This window comes from Miniopterus schreibersii, assembly GCF_964146895.1.
Source record: "Miniopterus schreibersii genome assembly, chromosome: 6".
Classification (NCBI taxonomy): domain Eukaryota; kingdom Metazoa; phylum Chordata; class Mammalia; order Chiroptera; family Miniopteridae; genus Miniopterus; species Miniopterus schreibersii.
The window spans coordinates 84224772-84246134 of NC_138107.1; the positions used below are offsets into that span (position 1 = coordinate 84224772).

The window sequence follows — 21363 nt, forward strand, 5'->3', positions numbered from 1 at the left end:
CCCTCCCCTCCCCTCCCCTCCCCTCCCCTCCCCTCCCCTCCCCTCCCCTCCCCTCCCCTCCCCTCCCCTCCCCTCCCCTCCCCTCCCCTCCCTTCCCCTCCTCCCTCTGTCCCCCCCTTCTGTCCCCCCCCTTTTCAAAAAACCAATTAAGAAAAAGAAAAGAAAACTTAAAAAAAGTCTCTCTAAAGAAAATATTTGTTAAATGTATTAGCTATAAGCGTATTAATAGTGAAAACTAGTAGGGAAATTTCAGTCAACTTAGAAATGTCTATTTTCTAATAACTATCGAAGAAGTATTTCTATCTCTTCAGTAAAGACCATTTTCTAAGAAATACTAACAGGCCGTGTTTTGTTTGGTTCTGTTGCAGCTTTCCGTGTAATTGGAATTTTAAAATTACCCGTCTTTACAAATTTAGGGATGTCACTAAATCCGACTGTACAGAGTCCCACCTTAGCCAGTCATCCAAATGTGTGAGGAAATTGAGTCTGGAAGGATGGTTGGCAGTTGCTGAAGTCTTGGTGTCTGTTGAGAAGAGAATGTCACTGCAGTGTGGCATTTCTGAAAAGCTGTCACAGAGCTGAATCTTGATGGCTTGATAAATCTCATTAGTTAGAAAATTCACTAAAACTTGAATGGCATAAGCAGAGTTGGCAGCCAGCTCTTGGAATTTTCAGCCCATCAGTAAAGGGGTAGTTCTGAAAACGGATGGGAACACACGCATTTTATTATCAACGCTGAATAACACCTTGTATAAGTTTCTTATTCTCTAAAGGAAAACCTGTAAACTTTTATAGAGTGCCTTGAAAATTCTTGAATAATTTCACAGTTTAAAAGTACAGTTGATTCCTGTGTGCAGTAGAAGATACGGCAAACTTTAGAAGGTGTGTAAATAATAGTGATACAGACACGAGGATTTATATTCACACGTGCGTGTGCAAAATGTTGCGGTCCCAAGTCCCAAGCCATGCTCTATTACTTTAACAGTCGTCATGTATCCGTAAGCATTTTAGAACACAAGAACCTTTAGGAACCCTCTAATTCGACCCATTTTCTCAGAAGAGAGAAGCTTGATGCTTCGGGAAAGGGCCGTGACCTGCTTTAATTCCCTATCATAAGGGTTAACAGCAGGCACAGCTCCGCCCGGGTCCCAGAACCCTTTGCTCTGGACGTTTTTCTCTCTGTGCTTAAAAGTTAGAAGGACTGGTTATGAGGATCGCATCACAAAGCCAGGAAATGTTTTAGATTTTCTACGGGAAGGGAAACTAAACCTATGAATTTTTGGAATTAGCAAAGGCAGAGCTTGTGTACTTCAGAGCCTGCCCCAAGGAACGTAGGACTTCATGTGCAGAGCGCGGCCTGGGGCTGCTCCGGGCTATGCAGGTTCAAGTACGTGGTGTCCTCTGCACAGATAAATGGGCCTTTCACGAATGAAGTGTGAGTAGGGGTGTGAGGCTGCCATATACATGATCAGAGCTGAAAAGAATCTCAGAAGCAGTCGGGCTCGCCCCTTTGTGTAAGCTTTGTCTTGCCTCTATGTTATAAATTACTATCATGATTTTGTCAGTAATTGCTTTAAAAAGAAGCAGCTAACTCTTCAAAGTCTATCAACTTATATGGATTGTAAACAAAATAAAGATAAAGCAGATGTCCATGAAACTCGAAATACAGTGTGTTTTTTTATTCTATCCAAATCCATGGGTCTGTTTTCCTGTCTCTGAAATGGTACAGTAATAGTGGTTTCCAAACCTTTGAAATGAGAGGCATCTTTTGTTCCAAACTGCATGTTGCGTGCAACTCCAAATTCGGAAGAGAGACCGAACTGCAACTGTGTGTGCTAAAGCAGAGGTAGAAGGCAAAAGGATTCACATGTCCTTGCCTTTTACTCTCCTGGGGTGGAGGTGGGGGAGGTCCCTGGGCCCCTCTGAAGAACCTAATGCAGTGATGAACCCAATGGTAGAGATGATTGCTCAGGCCCTAGCATTTCAGTGTTCTCTTTGATTCTGTATACTCTTGAAACTGGAAAGAATCTGACGAAAAGACTTAGCTTTTTAATACAAGGACCTGTGTTTAGGACAGGTAAGTCGGTAGGAAGTCGGTGAGTTTGAGACTTTCATGACATCATAAAAGAATGACAGCACATGCCAGGTAGAAATGGGGAAATTCTTGAAATGTTGGGAGTGTATGATTTGGGTAACAGTGATGTGTCTTCCTGCCTTGCACGCAGCAGGTGTGTGTAATTGAATTGAAATAATTTTACCTGTTCTTGTAAATCTGCTGATCAAACCTGAAATTGAATTTCCTAATCCTTTAATGGCATCTTTGCCGGAAAATAGATAGGAGGGGGAGAGCAGGAGCACCAGCATTTCAATAAAAGGCATGAAAGATTTCAGAGGTCACACACACCCAAAGGAGATGTCTGCCTGCTGCTCTTGGCTCCGTTTGTCAACCGCTTTAAGAAGCCCTAAAATCAGGAAAATTGTAGTTTAAACTTGACTTTGGTACTCAATGATTCTCTGTTCTGGGTTTTTTGAAACCCTTATTTTTGCTCTTCTTTCTTAGCTCACTGTCCGTATAAGACAAGATCTAAATAGAAACAAACTAAATATCTGTAAATACAGAACAATCTCTGTGGTATATTAAGTGAAGAAATTTGGGTACAGAACACTGTATACTGTATGCGGCCTTTTGAATAAAACTGTTTTGCAAACTATGAGTCATGGGTAGTGACATCAGTTTAGTGGGTGAGATTTAAAAAAAAAACTTTTATTCTTAGAATAGACTGTAAAAAATTCAGTGGCTTTCTATTTTTTTTTTCTTTTTTTGGACCAAGAGTAAGTCACACACAAGGAGGAATAACAAAGCACAGTATGGATTAGAAAGTTTGTAAATATATTGCATGTGGTGAGGATAGTGTTTCTTGAAACTTTTTAGTTTAATGCGTATATTCATATACATATATCTGAGAATAGGTGTGTATGTGTGTATTATATTTGGTGTAGTAGTCAGTGTTCTCCAGAGAAACAGAACCAATTGGATATATATATGCACAGGAAAACTTTTGTTGTAAAAAACTGGCTCCTGTGATCATGGAGGCTGGCAAATCCAAAATCTGCAGTGAGGACAGACAGCCCGGAGACCCAGGGGGGATGAAAGCTGAAGGCAGTCTCCTGGGAGTTCCCTCTTGGTCCTCAGGCAGGTCTTTTTGTGCTCTTCAGGCCTTCAACTGAGTAGATGAGGCCCGCCTGCATCATGGAGGGAAATTTGTTTTACTCAGAGTTCACTGATTTAATTGTTAATCTCATCCCCAAACACCATCAAGTTGACAAATAAAATTAACTATCCCATGCAAATATGGTAAGTTACAAGGCAGTATATGTCTTACATATGCATGTTTATATATCTATAAGAATCTACATATCTGTATTCCTAGGATGGGTGAGTGAGTGGGTGGGTGGGTGGATGGATGGATGGATATTCTGGAATATCTATGAAGGATACACAGAGCAGGTCAGAGCCTTAGCTAAAGCAGAAGTCCTCCGTCTGGGGAGAGGGTCACCTAAGAACCTTTTCTAAAATATATACATCTGTGCTTCTGTCCTTCCTTACTCTATCCTGCTTCTCCTGCAAGAATGAATTTTACAGTTGAGAATGGAGGGAGATAGAAAGCAAAGTAGTTTTTGAAAAAGTTTGATGGACTGAAGCAAGAAGAGACAGAAGCTGTGAGAGTAGAACGTGAGGCATCAACTAGCAGATGGGAGGTGATGAGCGATTGGTGGCAGTGGGCTGTTCTGAGCCCCTGCGGGGGGCACAGTACCTGATGCTCCTGGAAGTGAACAGACTCTGAGGTTGGTTTTGCGCTTTGCCATGGGGAAACCGGTGCTGCCCTCCTGCACTCCACGCTTTACCCAGACGATGCCGTTCATGCTTAGAGATGAAGATCTCTATGGTGATAATGCCTGCGGCCTGTGGAACCTGTGTCATGTGTTCCTGGGATTCCCATGACCGTCTTTAACGTTTTACCAATGTGTCGTTATAACCGATTTTAAAAATATTGTAGACATACCCTTTGAATCACAGGTGACCAGCTCTGTTCTGGGTGAAGTTTTCCTAGGGACAAGGGACAGCTATAGACATAACTCAGCAAGTTGACCATTTTCCTAAACCTGGGAAGGAGGTAAAAAACATTATTATTTTATTTTAAAATTTAATTTCACATATTTTAAATGAAAAAAATTCTAGCCCTCATCGGTGTTGGGTGAACTGTCTACGACATGGAGTGACATAAAAAATGATTCCTTAGCTATTACAGGTAGCTACTTAATCTGTAAGGCATCATTGTCATTAGGAGGTGGGGACATTGTTCTGGAATTGACATTAGCTGGGAAACTTTTGGACAGGTGATCATTTCGTCTGGGTTTTATTTTTAGAATTAGAAGCTCTCTCCCGTGGGCCCTACCACAGAGCTGTTGCATCCCAAGAGGATCTCAACTTGTAAGTCAAACAAACGGAATGGAGATCGTGCGGCTTCTCAGATTTGTGCCGTATTAAAACAATTGGGTGTGAAAGAATTTATTTGCACAGTGGAGGCAGTTACTTCTGCCACTCCCAGCACTGAACCGGCAGCGCCTGTCTGGGCCTTCGCCTGCTCCTGACCCGCTTCGCTCCGCAGGGGCGTGCCTGACGGTAGTTGGCCTGGTGGCTGGTGTGTAATTGAAACATGTGCTCAGCAGAATTTCAGCTCCTCCGGGATCACCCTCAGGGTTTACACCTTATCTGGCTCTGAGAGACCCGTTTAATTACAGCTGTTTTGATATTTGGCCAAGTCGCTAAAGCCAGTGAGCTCTCCCTGGGGAGACAGTAAACTTTTGATGGGAATAGCAGAAACGATGGGATGCTTCTGCAATGGACGCTTATGCGGGCTGGTTCTTGTAAGTGCGCAGGGGAGCTGGCAGCCCTTTCGGGCTTCTGGGGGGCCCTGGTGGGCACCCAGTGGTGTGTAGCTGCCGGGCCCTTGGAGGCGGTCGCGGGAGGCTTGACGTTTCTGACCCTGGGCTTTGGCTTTTGGAGACGGCTCCCAGGCAGGACGAGCCTTCCTCTAAAACCAAATGTACACTCTGGCCTCCCGCCAAGAGAAGGATTGTAAATATATCAGAGCTGATGCTGTACTGAATTTCTTCATAGAAAGAAAAAAAGGAGTGGTTAATAAATAACATTCAGTGTTCGAGCAGAGCCCCAAATTCAAAGATCGTCTTTCCTTCCGGCCAGTGTGTCACAAACATTTTATGTTCGAGCCACGCTCCCCCCACTGTCCGATTCCATTTCACACTGTACTATAGCTCTGTACAGGCTTCACCTTGGGGCCGCATTTCTCATCCGGCTCTTTTAGTGACGATGAATGAGTTCACTGAGAAAAACAAAGTTCACAGAACAGGAGGAAAAAGGTAATCTTTACGTATTATTTTGATGTGTTTTCCCCCCTTTTGAGCTTTTGATGGACTGTGGTCTTATAAAATACTTTTTTTTTTCTACCTTTGTGCTGGGTGGGTGAGACTGTTGAAAACAAAAGCAAGCCCACCGACCAAACCCCTTTAAAGCATGATTCTATAATATACATAATGTTATTTTACAGAATTAACCGCAGTGCAATTTGTGATGCTAGTATAGACCCCCCCCCCCGTTTCTCCCACCTGCTAAGTGGACGTCACACTAGGGCTTCTGAGTTTCCTCTCACTTCCCTTCCTGCCCCTCACAACTTATTGCTGCCCCTGTCCTGGCCGGAGGCCCTGCCCCCTGAGGCCTGGTGCTGCTCAGGGCACCTGCAGGGCCCTGGGCTTGAGCCGGCAGCTGGCTGGGGTGGCCTGCGCTGCGGAAGGCGCGTGTGGTTGGCTAACCCGGAAAGCAGGCAGGAAAACCCGCTGCTTAGCTCTGTGTTTGATGTTCTCTGAGGCCCCCATTGGGCATAGAGTGCTGTCTGCTTTGCTTTAAAGGCTTTGCTTTGGGGAGCTCCGTTTGGGACCCGGGGAGGGCTGCGGGGGCTGGAGGGAAGAGCAAGGGCCTGGCCGCTGACCCTGCCTCCCACGCCGGCGCCGGGCCCCTTGCTTTCACCTGGGCTTTCCGCCGACGCCCCGCTCCTCGGCCTGAACCGGATTTTGGAAACCTGTGTCGTAGACGAGGCTGTTGAGACGGCGTTGGGATCGCATCCCAGTTCCTCTGACTGCACATCCTTCCTCCCGGCTCCTTCTCGGGAGGGGTGGGCCGTAGAGCCCATGTGCGTTTTACGAGCCATATGGACTCGTGAAGGGCTGCTCAGCTCTGACAGCTGGTTAAATTGTCTGTGACTCCGGTCCCGCCATTAGCATGGATGACGGATCGTTGACACTTCCCGGCAGGAGAGGCTGACGTCCCAGCCTGGAGCAGCTCGCGATCTTTCCAAAGTGCTAAGTATGATTGAACTTGGATCCGATCACTATGGCGAGGCCAGAACGCGTTAGGTTCCCCCCAGCAGGCCCGCTCTTTCTTACCCAACCTAGGGGGGCTCGTCGTTACTGTTTGCTCTCACGCCAGGAGTGTGGGCGCCTTCTGCAGGCCCCAGAGTTCAAGAAATCGATGCCTCGTGCTCTCCAGGTTCATACTCCACTTGTATGGACTTTTTGCCCTTGCAACTCTATTTCTTCATCTCTTATCTGGTTTCCTAGGTATATGTTTTGTATTTGTACTCTTTGAGGTCACTGAGCTTATCTATTTCTTTATCTCTCCCCAGTTAGGACAAAGTCTAACTCCTAGACATCAACTCAGTGTTTATTAAGTTGTCACTTTCGGTGTTTCTTTTCTCCGATCACTAGTGTAAAGGTGAAATATTGACACCATGTAGTGTTTGAGTTTTGTCTCTCCAAGTTTGATTCCGTGAGGGTTGGTTCACTCCGGTGATTTTTTTCTATTATAACGTAACCGGGTTCTCTTGCTGGGCTCTAGTGCCAGCCGTTTACAACGGTGCGACTCAGGTGTGCTGACAGTGCCGCGAACACTCCAGGTCCAAAGGCAGGAAAAGCAAAGGAATCAGCCTTCTCAATAACTTTTATGTTGCTTCTATGTTAAAATGACAATAATTTGGATATATTGGATTAAAATATATTATTAAAATTAATTTCACTTGCTGCTTTTTACTTTTCTCAACATATTTTCTCTGTTGGGTAGCACTGCTCTCGAGCTCTGCTGGGGCATTTTTCTCTGCTGGATGCTTTTCAGTTTTCATCCACTTACCCATGTCTTATCCATTTTTAAAAGGCAGCTCTTCTGTCTGTGACATTTACTGGCTTGACTCTTACGTAGTCCCAGCTTTTGTGGGGAATGTCCCTGGTTTTCTCTCCCGTATCTTTATTTGAGATCTGCTTGCCTGCATTTCTTACCTCCCTTACAGAAGGTAAGATTGGCATTGTCTTCACTAGACTATAACCCCCTTGAAGCCAGGACTGTGAGAATGACTTTTTCTTGGCCTCTGGCCGTGTCTGCAGTGCTGGGTTCTGTCTCTGAGGAGCTCAAGTGTTTGTTGAGTGAATAAATAGATGGCATATTTGCATTTCCACTGGCCTTAACAAAATGTGCTTTAAAATCTAAGTGGGTCATATAACACTACCTGTATGTGTTCTGTTTCTTAGGCATCCCCTGAATTATGGGAAGTAAAAGCTCACTGAGGTCAGAGTATGGTCACCACTTAATTACAGGCTCCCGCTAGTGCATGCTGGAACTGATGATGGTTGTTAGCAGGGCATTACCCAGACTCACTGTGTGATGTTCTGGGTTTGGCTTTGGCTGGGATATGTATAAAGTGAACTCATTTTCAGACCCATCTTAGGTTTCCTCATTTATGGCCTCTGTTTTGAAGAAGTGGTTTTTCAAACTAGGGCATTGAGAGGGAAGGAGGGGCCCAGTGCTGCTGCTCCTGTTTTTTCCTGGCAAATGAATTTATTTTGAAATCTGCAGTCCTTTCCTCTTTGTTCACCATGTCCAATGGTGACTTGGATCTACTCACAACCACTTCAGGAAATGGACTTTGGAGCCAGATCTGGGCCGAGGGGAATCTCGGCTCTAGACGTTGCCTGTAGCTGGCACCTGGCTCTGTTTGAGCCGCATCTCCGCCCAAGGGAAAATCTGAGGTGCCAGATTCTGCCGAGAGGCCAAGTGTTGAGGGGTCGAGGTGAGGGGCTTCTAGGATTAGAAGCAGAAAGGTTCTTAGGAAAATCTGCAGTGTAATAGCTGAGACGATCTTTCCTTAACGGACCTTTGTCCTTTCCAGCAGCTTCTGTCCAAGCCTGCGTGTTCTGCCACCCGCATCTGGTGCCCGCGGGCATTGTGCTGCGTCCCTGTGTTCTCTGCTGCTTTTGCCGTGAGCTCTTGGGTCGCATCCTGGCGGAAACCAGCCTTAAGCGAATGGTCTTAAGTGGCCAAGCAAAGACGAGGAGGGATTTGACACTGGGTAGAGGCAGATGTTCACCGTCATCCTTGGGAGGCCTTCTCTGGGGGGCCGAGTTCTGATCTGTGCCCACACTCGGCAGTAATGCGGGTTAGCAGCCTCCCTGGGGGTAGAGCCCCTGCTGCACCTGCCTATCTTTGCGCTTTTGTTAATCACATTTAGAAGTCTGACTGCAGCCTGCCATCGCTCTCCCTGCTCCTAAACCACTTACGGGCCTGCAGGTTGTTCGTTGGTACATTAATGTCTCTGGAGGAAGCGTTTCCAGACCCTGCTTCATCGTCAGGCATATCCCATATGGTCATCTTGTTACCCGGGTAGGAGCCTGCCCATGCCAGGCCTCTGTCTGCCAGGCTCCTTCTCTACCAGGCACTTTCTCAGCGCCTCATTCACTCTGCATTGCTCCAGGACAGATTCCTGCCCAGTCCGCAGAGGGCCGCAGGGCGCAGAGGGGGGAGGCCGGCAGTAGAGCTGGGTTTTGCCCCAAAGCACTTACTCTGCGGACTGCACCGTGCTCTTCCCTGCGGCTCAGGATTCTGGGGAAGGCTCTCGTTGACACTGTGCTCTGGTAAGAGAGAGGTAATTGGAGAACAAAAGTGAATTTCATATCTGCTTTCTGAGAATTGGAAGCAGTCTAGAATAAACTGCTTTTCCAACTGTAAGATTGAAGTACCAGTATCTGAACCGGCGATGATAAGAGCGAAGAGATTATAAGAGAAATGAAACAACATGATATAATTTTTTTAACCTCATAGGATTTTCAGACCCCAAATTTCCTGGAAGAAATTGTGCGTTTTTTTTTTTCTGAGAGTATCATAAAAGCTGGGGTTGGGCCTTGTCTTTTGGTGGCTGCTGGACAAGTTTTCTTTGATGACTTCAATATTTTTGCTTTATAGGAAAAGAAGATTCGGTTTCTAAATGGCTGCTCTATTCAGGTTTTCAGGGGTGGGACCTTGTGAATTTGCTATTATAGTAGACCAAAACCTATATATAGGGACACTCAAATTAAATGTGGTGTAAATCCATGTCTTTAAAAAAAAAAAAGAAAGCAATTACTATGTTTGAAAGCCAAGCTATAAAAAGAAAGTGAAATCATAGGAGAGCCAAGACAGGATTTCATTTCACTAAGCAAATGGCCCGGACTTTCTTTCCCTTTTGTGTCCTGCAGTGGCAGCAAGGGGAATGCAGATGTTTCAAAATTAGGATCATAGACATTTATAGGAGGTTAAACGTTGGAGATCTTCCCTGTAAACACTCATCCTAGAAATTAAGAGACAGATCTGGAAGGGTGCAATGCTCAGAAACTCGCTTTATATTTTGTTAATTGTCAGTTTAGTTATTCAGCGTCCCACAGAACCTGGTTATTTTTTTAAAGGAAGTTGTTATTTAATGTGTGAACATACACATTGTAATATTTTTCCTTTAAAGTTAAAATTAATTTTTTTGAAAATATACGTGTCTTTGGCTAGCCTAGTCCTGCCAGCTGTGCCAATCACATTTTAAAACTGGTTTCAATGCATATAGCAAATCCCTCCCCTCCTCCCACCCATTCCCCCAAGGCAAAGAAGGGAGGAAAGAAAAATATTTGGAGCCTCTGGGAAAGGACTTGGACCTCTGCTGTGGGGCGGCTGGAAGTCAGCTTCTCCTGGCAGGTCTGAGAGCTGAGAACACCCAGCGTTCACTGGTCTACACATTTCCCAGTAATCCCAGCTCAGAAATACAACAGGCTTCTGTTACAGCTCGCCCTTGCCCACAGGTGCTCTGTGGCCCTGCTGGAGCTCGGACAATGACAGGTTGGATTTCCGTGTGGAAACATAAAACAGCTTCTATCCAGGCGTTTTGCTTGGTCTCCTGAAAATGCTACATGGCTTTGACCAAGGTACCAAACAAAAAAGAACTTCGAAGGAGAGGAACATTTAAGAGTTGGGGAAGCTGTCACATCACAGAATGCTCAACAGTGTTCCCCTTGGGGACCTGCTCAGAATTTCAAATGATAAAGATCTTGATTCATCCCTCAGCAAATACAAATGATCTTGGCATTAGTTCTTCCCAAGATTTCCATAAAGAATCTTTTTTTTTTTTGCAACAGGAATTGAGTGTTTATCACTTTTTTCTCACTGTGGGGGTAGAATGTTTTAAGGCTAAGCAGTTAGTTTTCTTTGCAGAATTCACTGTGGTTAACAACAGTCATGTTCTGAAGGGAATAGACCCTCCAGAACATTTTGGGGGGGGGGGGGACTGGAAACGTTTGTGTGACAGAGAGGCTGCTGGCCAGAGGTGGCCGCATCTTGCAGGCTTTGAGGGCTGACTCATCCATGACTCAGATGGCAGCCTGTGCGGCCCCTGGGCCTGGTGCCAGACCCTGGATGCGGAGACGCGGGGCCTGGCTCTCCCATGAGAACCTGAAAGTTGAAATGTAAGACCCTGACTCTGGCTTGGTTCAGGTGTGGGTCCCCGTTGGTTGGGGACTGGGTCGAGGAATGCTAGCTAAGGACTTGACTGACCATGGCTAGCTGTAAGGAATGCATTAGGGGAGATTTCTGGGTCATAGAAAATGTAACATTATTAATTTGAACGATCTAATTCGCTTTTCTTGTATATTTCATTTGAGGGACCTATGAAAAGTTAATTTAATGCATATTTTGAAGGGGTGCAGAGTGAGACCAGGGGCTATTAAACAAGGTGGAAAATTCACAGCTCCTGTAATTACTGGAGAAGACAGAAGAGCTTCTCAAAATACAGAATATACATTATAGAATATAGAATATACTGTATGGCACACAGAATAGAAAGTCTGTGAGGGCAAAGACTGTGTGATTCAGTAGAGAGGTTGCGCGAATGCAGGAAGGGAAAGTATGTTTAAGTTGAACAACCTAAGCCCCTTTGCCCAAACGTTTTCCTCAGTGTTTCTGTGTGTTTTCTCCTTGCACCCATCCATGCCTCACGCCTGTGCGAACCTGTTTGTGCACAGGAATTAAAGCTTGGAAAGATTACGTTATAACCCTTTCCAGACCACCCACTTGCCATGTCCTGCACGGAACGGACCACTTAGTGGGTTTACATTTGAAAAATACAGATGCCGATAGTGATCTGCACCATTAATCATTAAATCTTTGTTCGTACAAGCAAAATTAGATGGAGAATTGAGGCAGCTGCCAAAATAGTTCCTGGAGAGCCCTTTGAGGCCGATTAGGGTTTGCTTTCTTCATCTCCGCAGTCTGCGCCCCTTCGGTGGGCAGGAGGTTTTTAAAGTAAACGCTGGGGTTGTGTATAGACGAGGAGTTTTTGGCAAAGGGAAGAATTATTTCCCCTCATATTTTATGTCGTTACGTTGAAAACAGCTATGCATTACGTTATTGTAGTGCGACGTTCCAGGTCCACAGCTCGCTTAGGTTTCCTGTGTTGGCCGCGTTGGGCCGCCTGCACGTGGGACTGTTGCCTTGTATCTTAAACTCACATCTGGTCAAACTGGTTTTGATTTTCCCTGTTCCCAGGTCCTCTGGTTCCCTCCCTGGACATGGGGAACAGGCTGATACACGTGGGTCCCATGTCGAGGACATGCGTGTTCACTGCCGCAGCGATGGCCTCGGGACCAGTGTCGCCCGGCCTGAGCCCTCCTTGAATGCAGCCCGAAGGGACCAAGTGTCGTCTTGTTACCACTGGGCCACGCCTGTGGTCTTTCAGGAACCATGGCTGAGTTTTGTGGGACCCTAATTCCCGAAGGGTGGCTGGCTTCTCTGCCCCAAGGCGGCACTTAAAAAAGATAAAATATAGCCTTATGCTTTTGAGCAACATTATCTGTGGTCTATGATCTCTATGGCTTAAAGTAGCTATTTTATATCATGATATTCCCTTCTCTTATCCCTGGTGTAGCCCTTTGGCTCTGAAATCCAGAGTAGAAGCATAGCAAGCGTTTCAGGTTTTAAAGATAACCAGGAGGTTTAAAAATAGAAAGGCTTAGCTTTTTATTTGAAAAGGAACTGTGACAACTACGAATTATACTCGGGAAAAGAAATTTTGCCCAAGAGATAGTTGTCGCGTGCGTCTATCTCAGAGCAGCTCTGCCTGCTTCCTCAGACGCCCCTCTCGCTTCTCCGGCGGGTCTTCTGCCCTTGGCTTCTGGTAGCTCACTTTCTCTGCGGGTGCTCTCCCCGGGGTGCCGTCCCAGGCCCTCCTCCGTGGAGGATTGTCTTTTGGCTCCTGCCCTCAGCTACCACGTGTGCGTGCCCATTACTGCCCAGTTAATACACTTCTGGTTGGGACCTGTAATTACTCAGAAGCAGAGAGAGTTGCAGAAGTGTGTTGTGGTCAGAAGACTGACAAGGAGCTCGGAAGCACCGAGGGGTGGGAAATGGTTTGTGCAGTTTAAACTCACTCTGGTCCACGTTGGATGTAACCATTTTTCCAAACTCCAGTTTGGCACTGATTTGCGCTGTGATGTAGCAGTGCGAAATGGCCCGTGACCAAAACCAATTAACTTTGAATTTCTCGCCTAGACTGTCGCATTATAAAATGTTCGAGGCGTTTTTGGAGAAATCCTATAAAATGTCCATGATGATTATGACCTTGAGGTGTTCTTGTGTCAAAGAAGACGCATAATCTTACTTCTCTGTCTGGTAATTACTTTTTCATCTCGTCCACTCCCCGCTCTGATTAGCCTTCCTTTTTGTTTCCTTACTTAGATAAATACGTCATCAGTCAGAGGTTAGAATAATCTCGTTACCTGTGGGAATTCCTGTGCCACTCAGGCCTGTAATGGAGCCGTTAGGGAGCCCTTGTCACTGGAAGCGTCGCTTAGTGACCAGATGGACTCATTGGAAGCAAGTTGCAGAATGTCAGGCGAGGAGACGTTTTATGAGGCGTAACACGCGGAGGAAGCCATGGTGGGGTCTGGTGTGCTTGTGGTTTTGTTTTACCTTCAATCATAGAACAATTGTTCATTTTTTTTTGGAAGTAAAAAAAAAAAAAAAATATGTATTTACCGCATATCATGAAAATGAAGGCAAAAAAAAAAAAAAAAAAAAAAAAGGAAGCATGTGCCAGGATTTTTCGGGTGTGGGTGTGGCTTTTTTAGTAGAGTTCATCACAATGAGGGGTCTCTGTGTCCGGACTGTCCGTGGTTCAGCCGCCAGGTGGACGCCGGGCTGTACGTGAGGCGTTGTCACTTCTTGGACAAAGACAGGACTTGAATCCTAAACTAAAGGTGGGAACTGAGGCCTCTAAACCAATTAATCCCCATTATCAAGTGGGGCTTTTATACTGTTTCTGGGCAGTTGAATAAGAGAAAATGATTGGAAAAAACTCAGTTTTCCCCCTCGGAGATTTGGGGGAAGCTTTATAACACTTGTCCACGTGGGTGGCAGGGGAGGCCCCTGCGCTTGCGTTAGCCCTGGGAAGATGAAGGGAGCGCGAAGCCGGGCCGGGCTGCAGGAGGGCTCTGTCGCCCACCCCTGACCCCGAGGGATGGGTGTCGGCAGGCAGACTCCTTAGAGAGGAACGGCAGGTGCGCACGAGTTTGCAGGTCCGCGTCCCAGCAGTGATGGGCTCGTCGCTGCTTTCCGACGAGTGCCGAAAATTCATAAACTTCATTTCCAGTGGACCCCTGGTACAGAAACACTCTTTAGTCTGAATTCTTAAAACACTTTAGTCAAAGCAGGAACACTTAGGCTTGTTGTAAAGTGAACTTCTGCCTCCTCTTGCCTCTTCGTCCCAGGTATTTACACGGCAGGCGATGCTAGTCCCAATTAGGCCCGTTTGGAAATTTTATTTTTAGCATGAAAGGAAAATCAGTGGTCTGCTGGCACCAACTTCCTTCAAATAAATGAACAAATAGTCTCGGTTGAGACCATTTTGTATTGGAATTTGTTTCCTCGCCCTGGCAGGTTGGCCCCAGGCCAGTATTACAGCTTTATTCGCCTTTCCCTAGACTTTTATCTACAGCGCTTGTTCACTCGGGGAGGGAAAGCCTTTTCCTGCAGCCTCCCGCGGGGTGTGGGCTCTGGCCCCGCTGTAGGCAGTGGGGCTCCCCCCACCCCCCCGTCCTGTTCCAGGCGCTGGCCTCCCCCCCAACCCTTCCAGGGCACATTGTATGTGTGACACCCTTAGCAGCCACCTCCTTAGCAGGACCCCATTGGCTAACCCATTGTAGCAGGGACCTTAAGGACGTCACTGCTCTTTGGAGCTCACTTATCTCTTAGTTACTTTAATTAGAAAATCATAATAGTAACAATTACGTTTTGCGATCACCCACTAAATGCCTGCTGCTGTATCCAGGTTCCTCACTTGCATGATTTTACTTCTGCCTGATAACATGGGGTGGGGTGGGGAGAAGCATGATTATCTCCATGTGCAAGCGAGGAAGGCCCGACTCCAGGATAAGAGACTCACTCTGAGTCACGTGGATGGGAAGAGGCAGGAAGCGGATTTAAAATCGGGTTCTGCTGACTCCCCTTCCCCCACCCCCGCTGCCTTCCATGGAGCCAGAGGGGCTTTTAGAGAGCATCTCGTCCCAAGGTTCTCAGCACTGGCTACACATCAGAGTCATCAAGGATTTAACACCCAGATTCCCTGGTCCCATCCCCGGCCAGCTAGTCAGCGCCTCTGGGGGTGGGGCCCAGGCCCCCTAGGGTTGAGAGCTCCCCAGGTGATTCTGCTATGCACCCAGCGGGTCTCCCACTGGTCTAGTCTGTTGCCCTCAGTTTCCAGGAGAATCTGAAGCGCAACATTTCTTCCAGGTCAGTCAGCTGGTTAGTTCCAAGTGGGGACTTGACCCGAGATCTTTTGACAGCCCTTGGTGTCTCATGATTGTTCTCACTCCAAATCCTGACAGTCGAGTCTTGAGATAGGAGATATCACGTGAGACACTTCTTAGCCTAGAGGATGCTGTGTGTCCGGGACACGGCTTAGTTTTTGAAGGATTATAAAAAATCAGATGGTTGTGATGTGGCCCAGTGAATATCAGCTGAAATTCTAATATGTAACAATAAACATGAAGCATATTTCAAATTATCTCTCAACCAGTTTGGGCTGCTATCACAGGCTGCCATAGATTGGGTGGCTTAGCAGTGAATGTTTATTTCTCACAGTTCTGGAAGCTGGAAGCCCAAGATCAAGGTGCCCAACAGACCGGGTGTCTGGTGAGAGCTCGCTTCCTGGCTCAGAGCTCCCTTCTTGCTGTGTCTTCACTTAGTGGAGAGAGAGGGAGGGTTAGCTCTCTGGTCTCTTCTTATAAGGACACTAATCCCATTATGGGGGCCTCACCCTCATGGTCTCATCTAAATCTAATCATCTCCAAAGGCTCCACTTTCTAATACCATCACCTAGGGGGGAAGGGTTTCAACAAAGGAATTTTGAGGGGATACATTCAGTCCCTAACAATCCCTAAATATTTACACAGTTATAATGCCAGTAACATTGTAGGTCCGTATAACTCTTCTTATATGCTAGATTATTTGCATTTATATTATTATCAACAAAGTCAGGGGAAGCTTCGAGAAGGTGGGCCTGTGACTGTCCTTTTTCCAAAGGACAGAGAGGTGACATGTGCTGCACAATCACACACAGTTGTTCCTAGAGCCAAGACCAGAGGCAAGGTGTGCTCATGCATGGCTCGGCTCTCTTGCCACTGAACCACACGACCACGTTTAATTCGGAAGCGTCTCATCCGGCCATACTGCAGAGCTCTCTTTGGATGTGAGGAGGGCCGTGGGTGAGGCCTCGTTTGTATCACTGGGCGGTGCTTCGTTCACCTAACTCAGTGCTGCTCGGTGGCTCATGTCTCCGGTCAGCTGGGGGAGGCTTTCTTCATGCTTTGGTTTTTCCCCTCCCCTTACTGTCTTGGAAGCTGCTCTGAAACTCATCTTGAGTGGATGTTAGGCCTCTGGGTTTATGTCATCCCTGTCCGTTAACTTTTTGTTTGGCTCTGTGATATTTTTCTATGTGATCTTCAGCTCACAGCCTTGCTATTCAGCAGGTTCATCTTACGTCTCAAATCCACGGAAGTGTCTTTTGGCAGTTATTTTAAATTTATTTTTATCTCTTCCTCTTGTCAAGAGCATTTTCTTTGAATGCTGTTTTTACGTAGCACTGGTCTTGCTTTATGGACACAATGTTATTTCAAATATGTCTTAAGATACTTGATAGAATTCTTTTTAAAGGTTTCCTCTGTCCCACAAGTTGTGTTGCCTCTGGGGCCAGCTTTTCTGTTTGTTGAGTATGGCCCTTTTCTTTCATATTCTGGGTTTTCCTCCAATAACTTGTGACCCTCCCTTGTTGGGTTGCTTTAATGAATCAAGAACCTCATTGATAAGCTGGGAGGGTTGGCTTTGATCTGCTCTGTGGTTGCAGAGACAGCTTTCCAAATAGGCCTTTTGTAAGTAGCAGGCACCCCCCCCCCCCCCCCCCCCGTAATTGTCAAAGAAAGGAGGGCGCTGCCCCTCAGTGCACCCCTTTGGGGAGCTGCCTTTTCTGATGTGGACGTTCCAGCGACCCTTAACTCTTCTGCAGCTCGCACACTGGCATCTCCCCCGGGCACGGCGCCCATCTTCCTGGGCTCGCCGGTGGGTCCAGCCCACCGCTGCGGCTCCTAGACTTAAAGGTTCTGTTTCTGTGGGAAACGAGGGGAAGGAGGTCACTGGGGCCCTTCTGCCCGCCCTCCTTGATTCCATCTCCCCTGCGACGGCCGCGGGCCCCCTCCCGCCCTTGTCCTTGCCGCCCCCAGCACTCCTGCGGAAAGGTAGCTCTCGCCTCCGGAAACCCGGGCTGCTCTTCCTGTGGCCAGCATTGCTGTTTGTTTTGTTTCTTTCTTTAAAATATTCTCCCGGCACTCTAGCACTGGCCTGGGAGGGAGGCAGCCTCTTTGCCGCGTCTGTAGGCGAGGGCGGGAAGGCAGGAGGATTTGAGTGCAAGGGGTCCCCTCACTCTTGTTCTTGAGCGTTTCTGCTCCCCTGGGAGCTCCCCCCAACCCCTGTGCCTGTGGGCAGGGCCCGGACTGTTACTACCCACAGGATGCCCCCCTTCTGTGGGGCAGCCGCCCCCTCCCACTAGATGAGCCACTGGGACTTTGATTTGTTACTGTGGCTCATTCCCGGCGGAGCTCGGTGTGACTCGCGCGATGGCAGTGGCAGCCAGGGTCTGGGATGCGCCTCTGCCCGTATTTTTACTCCGACTTGTGGGACGTGATGCTTGGGGTGAGGAAGAGAGAAGGAGAGAGTCGAGGTGGGCCCCGGGGTTCAGGTGTGGCCTGGGGTCGGCAGACACAGCCTCCGCAGTTAGTGTTTTATCCGTCCGCCCCGTCCCCCCAGCTGCTGCTCCCTCCCAGCGATTCCCAGTCCCAGGTTCGTCAGGGGGCAGCCCCTGGTTGTCCAGCACCCGAAGTCTTCATGCCTGGGACGCGCGCTTCGTGGGGAAAGGAATCACCTCCCGCCGTGGTCGCTTTCTTCCGTCTTTTCACAACGCCCGAGGAGCCCGAGATGGGAAACACACAGCTGGAGATTCCAGTTAAAGAGGCACCTTCCCTTCTACGGCGAAGCTCGGGAGACGTGTGTGAGGACACAGACTGTCCCACGGTGCTTTCTGTCCAGGCTCAGGGAGGAAAACAACAGTGACCAACCCGCGAATGTCACAAGTAAATACAAACTCTGACGGCGCTAACCACTGAGCAGGGCAGAGCTGAGTGGCAAGCCCTGGCGTTCGGGTGGCTAGGCCGGGCGACTCTGAACTTCTCATGTTATGGTTGGCTGCTGTCCTTCATCGTGAGAGAGACGGTGGAGGGGACCAAACAGAGGGGACAGCAAGTGAACACACAAGGCTGCGGGGACAGGGAGGCCCTGGGAGAAAGAGGAGGGACCACGAGGAGGGAGGATGCAGGGCGGTGTGTCCCGGGCCGGAGGGGCTGGCAGGGCGGGGATGCGGGGGCCGGAGCTGGCGGGGGGCACTCGGAAGGCCCCGCTCGCTGTGGGAAGGTAGCGTAGGGCCTGTGGGAGAGTTTTGGCTGAAATGTTCCAGAATATTTTTATAGCGTGGTGGATGGCGCAACAGGCAAACAGCGGGCATGCTCGAACAGAGAGCTCTGGGAATCCTCCGCCCGCTCCTCGTGTGCGCGCAGAGGCAGAGGCTGCCTGCCGACTCCCGCCGGGTTGCAGAGGCCCCTGTGACCTTGGGACCAGGCTCTCGTCCCCGTGACCCGCAGAGTCCCCGCCGGGCCACGCGGTGAGTCCACGGCTCCGGCCTCCCGGCGGGAGGAACCCGGGGAGAACCCGGGCCTGGGAGGAGTGTGTGTTCACAAGTCGCTTCTGCAGTTAGTGCAACAAGCCTGGATGCCGTTGAGTCTTTAACCAGCTTAGATAATGGAATATGGTCTTGCTTAGTCTCAGTGTTGTCCTCATTTTCGCCGGCCTCGCTGCCAGGCTCGCTCATTAGCGACGGGTCATTAGCGCGGTAATAACTGGTAGCGCCGGCTGGGCTGGGCAGCCGGGCCCACGGTACCTGCAGCGGAGCCGTGGCGTGTCCGCTGCATCGCTGCTAACCTTGCTCGGGCGTACGTGCTAACAGCCCAACCCCAGCCTTACGGTCGGCTCACTTAGCAGATAGTTCTAAGTGGAACTTGCAGTCGCTTAAAAAGAGCAATAAGCTACTTCAGGCAAGCAAGATACTCTTCTTTACATTTTTCCTTATAAATTACAAAACTAATTTGGGGTGCCAGAAAAGGAGCATGGTAGTTATAGGGGAAAATGTGTTTTAAATATAGGGGGTGGGCAAAAGTAGGCTTACAGTTGTGAATATGTGAAACAGTTTATTCTGCTATTATTATTTATTAATTATGGTCTCATTTTCCACCCAAACAACTGTAAGCCTACTTTCGCCCACCCTGAGTATCATAAGAGAAGCAGCACCATGACGAGTGTTTTATTTGGGTAAAAGCTGGGTCGTGTTTGATGGTTTTAATCACAACTCTTTCTCACCTCACTGCTTATCCTCTGTAAGGGAAGCCAGCGGCCTCCAGTTGAGAATAAGACGGCTGGAGACTGGGTGCCAAAGACAAAGCCTGGACAGAAGACCTCAGTGAGGGTCGGGTACACGGGGGAAAGGGGGGCCCGTAGACGCCCCGTCCCAAGAAGTAGAGCCCACCTAGGCCTCTCTCCATGCGAGCCAGCGCCGGGGAACGTGCTCCATGCTAGTTTGTTATTTTTAATCCTTTAACCAATTCTTGTTGGGTTGTAGTCTCCGCATTTGTTTTCCTTAGAGAAGGAAAGAATCTGAGTACCTTGCCCGAGGGCAGACAGGCAGTGTGAGTAATGAGCAGGCCAGGACTCAGACCAAGTCCACCTGGTCCAAAGCACACATCTCCCCCTAAAGCATTGTGCTCCCTCGCTGTCGGCCTACTGGCAACAGTGTTGGCCTAAAATGCCCTCTTTTCGGCGATGGTTCTTTTCTATCAAGTGAGTTCTGAAATCTCGCCTCTTTCAAAGACCTTAGCCAGCATTTAAATTGAGTGGCAGTTTCCCCCCTACCTTTCCACTGAAAGGCGTAGCTTGCACAGCTCATTCAGCAGTTGCCACCATGGGGAGCAGAGTGACTATTAAAAATGTTACCTGTGGTCTGTGCGGGGAGGGAGTGTGGTAGGGAGAGGGGAGGAGGGGATGGGGAGGAATGTGCCTGACTGTTTCGTGCTCCTGTACACAGTGATGCAGACTATAATTTAAACCCCTATGGTGATTTTACTTTTACTTGTATTATTTTACTCATACCATTAAATTAATAATACCAATGATGTGTTTATAGGTAGCAAAATATTTCATATAAACATGCCATTTGAAGTGATAAGTTACTTGAGCTCTTGATTAGTTATAGAAATTGTTAATATTCTAATTATCTCCTATTATGCTTAACAAATACTCAATTTTTGGAGGATTCAGAAATTAATAGTATGATATGCAACATAGGAAAATCTTTATTCTCCATGATCTGGTTAGCTATACAATTTATGATAGAAGTAAATCTTAGAAAATATATTCTGTAAATTCCTAGATTTCTGGGACCATGTTTATTTTGTTGGCTATATATTTAATATCTGGAAGAATCATGTTACTAGTTTTTGTTGAATTATTAAATATTTGTTGAATGAATGTGTATATAAAGGAATTAAATTTATTTCTAAAAATAAAACCCAGAATATATCCTAATATTACTGCACATTTATCTCAATCTTCTATACATTTAATGGCATAATAGAATAAAAATGGGTTATTATCATGACATTGGGCATACAAAGTACTGAAACATTAAGGAAACATTATTTAAAATTAGAAAGTCCGGATGATAAGAATGCAATAGAGTAATCGAGATATTACCCTGAAAGCATGTATATGAAGGAGGGCAGGGAGGAGCCAGTGTGGTAAGGCGGTGGTACTTGGAGAAACTGTATCTCCAGATGAAGGGCATGTGGGAATTCTTTAAACTATTCTTGCACCTTTTATGTAGGTTAGAAACGATTTCAAAGTACTTACTACAAAAACATAATACTGTACATTTTGTCATTAGTGAAGCACTAACAAATTTGACAGCAATTACAGATGAAAAATTATTTTCATCTTTCTCAATGACTTAGAAACAAGGAGAATTCATTTCTCATTGAAAGGTAAAGTATGAAATGGTTCATAATAAACTTAAATACTGGCCTTGTACAGGTGAAATCATGGGGACAACCAATAGAAACAACCTGAGTTTTACACAGAAAAACAATTTTCTCTGAAGATGAACTCATGGTCATAAATTAAAAACAACATGAAGCCGGGCTGGCATGGCTCAGCGGTTGAGCACCGACCTACAATCCAGGAGATCATGGTTCAGTTCCCGGTCAGGGCACATGCCCGGGTTTTGGGATCAATCCCCAGTA

At 47.3% G+C, this 21363-nt stretch overlaps 1 protein-coding gene and 1 long non-coding RNA gene across 4 annotated transcripts in view; one reads left to right on the forward strand and one right to left on the reverse strand.

Annotated features, from left to right (window-relative positions):
• The window catches only part of TIAM2 (TIAM Rac1 associated GEF 2), a 160031-nt gene that overhangs the window by 8197 nt on the left and 130471 nt on the right, over positions 1 to 21363 (forward strand). The window lies entirely within an intron of this gene.
• On the reverse strand, positions 3159 to 4151 carry LOC308558244. 2 transcript variants are annotated; one of them, XR_013998975.1, is made up of 3 exons: positions 4065 to 4151; positions 3816 to 3925; positions 3159 to 3243 (listed from the first exon to the last, which is right to left on the reverse strand). It is a non-coding gene; the product is annotated as an uncharacterized lncRNA (long non-coding RNA). The 2 variants fall into 2 exon arrangements; XR_013998976.1 differs by having other exon boundaries at positions 3816 to 3973.